Source organism: Condylura cristata, unplaced genomic scaffold (assembly GCF_000260355.1).
Source record: "Condylura cristata isolate star-nosed mole 26May11 unplaced genomic scaffold, ConCri1.0 scaffold00024, whole genome shotgun sequence".
NCBI lineage: Eukaryota > Metazoa > Chordata > Mammalia > Eulipotyphla > Talpidae > Condylura > Condylura cristata.
In genome coordinates, this window is record NW_004567125.1 from 1,569,910 (window position 1) to 1,572,221 (window position 2,312).

Sequence of the window (2,312 nt, forward strand, 5' to 3'; positions counted from 1 at the left end):
ATCTCTGTTTCTTCTGCTTGGTTGTTTGTGTATAAGAAAGCCTCTGACTTTTGTGTGTTGATTTTATAACCTGCTACCTTGCTAAACTGTTGGATAATTTTGATTAGTTCCTCTGTGGAGCTTTTAGGGTAATAAAATTGTATTTTAAAAATAAAGTTTTTGTTGGGCACAATGTCTGGGCTTCCTCAGGGATTGTTTCTGTGAATGATCCACATTTTCCTGTTTCCTTGTTTCTTTTGCTGAGACTGCACATTCTAAGTGTTGATACAGTAACTGCTCAGTCCTTGGGAATTGCTCATTTTTGCTTGTTGAGGTCTAGAGAGCTGTCTTTTACTTTCCAGACTATTTTTGCAAAATGTGTAATTTCTTGTTTAGGGTTTCATCTTCTCTGGAGTCAGCCAGTGAGCTGACAGAGATTTCCTTAAATGTTTCACTCTAAATAAGGAGGCAGAGGAAAGGGACTTTCTTGCTCTAAATCTGATAGATAACTCCTCTACGGATATCCATGGCACAGATCTCAGTGAAACCCCAAATAAGCCTCTCTGCTTGTCCTCAGGCACCCACCAGATGGACTAAAATGCACAATCCTAAATTTTTAGAGGACAAAGACTCCATTGCCTGCTACATCATCCTGGGCTGTGGGTAAACTGAAAGCTGAATGTGAGCACGGTGTCACTGTTGATATGTCCCTGTGGAAATTCAAGGCCAGCGAGTATTGTGTGACCACCATGGATGCCCCAGGTCAGAGACTTTAATCAAAAACATGACAGCTAACTTTGCTGTCCTGTAATATTGCTGCTGCTGTTGGTGAGTTTAAAGCCAGTGTCCAAGAGTGGGCAGGCTCATGAGTATGTGAAACAACTAACTGTTGCTGTTCACAAATGTGTTCCACTGAGTCACTGTATAGGCAGAAGAGATATAAGGAACTGGTGAAGGAAGTCAGTACTTGCATTAAGAAAATTGCCTGCAACTCTGACACAGAAGCATTTCTGCCAATTCCTGGTTCCTCCTGGAACCAAGTGCTAACATGCCTTGGTTCAAGGGATAGAAAGCCATTTGTAAAGATGGCAGTGTCAATGGAACCCACTGCCTGAAGCTCTGGGTTGCATTCTGCTGCCCACTTATCCAACTGACAAGCCCTGTGCCTGCCCCTGGTATTGGGACTGAATCTGTGGGCTGCCTTGAGACCGGCTCACTCTCTTTTTCATTTTTATTTAAATATTTTTACATAGTTGTTCAGTTTTGTACAGTATTGTCCCCGTAAAATTACCACCCAAGTAACCTGTGAACCATCACCATGGACTCTATGCTCTTCCCTCCAGTTTTGACTCCTCCCTAACTGAATATTGACACTGGTCCTCGAATTTTTGGTAACTTTTGCACTAGTCAGTGTTACAACGGAAGGGAAGTCTATTGAAATTTACAACGAAACTTTAAGTGAAGCTCTCCCTGGAGACAGTGGGCTTCAGGGTCAAGAATGTGTCTGTCAGTGATGTTCATCATGGCAATATGGCTGATGACAGCAAAAGTGACCCAGCAATGGAAGCAGCTGGCTTCACACTCAGGTGATTACTCTGAACCATCCTGGCCAAGTTAGTGCTGGATGTGCGTCTGTCATCACACAGCTCACATTCTTCAAGTTTGTTGAGCTTCAGGAGTTGAGCATCATTCTGGCCAAAGCTGGAATGTAGCCCCAAGTTCTTGAAGTCTGTTGACGCTGCTATAGTTGATACGCTTGCTGGCAAGCCCACGTATGCTGAGAGCTTCTCTGGCTAGCCTCCTCTGGCCATTTTGCTGCTCATGACTTGAGAGACAGTTGCTGTGGGGTCATCAGAGCAGTGGATAAGAAGGCAACTGGAACTTTCGAGGTTCCCAAGCCTGCCCAGGAAGCTCAGTCGTAATCAGTGATGGCAGAAAGTTCTCAAAACTGTTGATCAATTGCCCACTTAAGTTTAATAGTAGAAGACTGCTTAATGATAATGCATTGACAAACCTTCAGAAGGAGACTATTTTGCGGACCATTTGTTTTTGTGTGCATGCAGCAGTTTTAAAATATTAGCCTTTAATATAAGTACTTTTTTTAAATAATAGTTTATTTTTACATCATTGTGTGCCTTTTTCCATCTCAGTTATCTCAGTTGTAATCCCCGTGGGCTTCCCATCACCAAATCACCCGTGTGCCATCACCATAGTCCAGTGCACTCCCCCCCCACTTTTTGATCCCATTCCCCACTCCACCCCCATAAAATGTCTCTGGTATATAGTTGCTCATTATTATTATAAAATAAGTAGTTTTTAATGTAAACAACTTG

General features: G+C 42.8%; 1 pseudogene; it reads left to right on the forward strand.

The window, feature by feature from the left end:
- The first annotated feature begins 683 nt into the window (after positions 1 to 683).
- On the forward strand, positions 684 to 1,901 carry LOC101631370 (annotated as a pseudogene).
- The last annotated feature ends 411 nt before the right edge of the window (positions 1,902 to 2,312 follow it).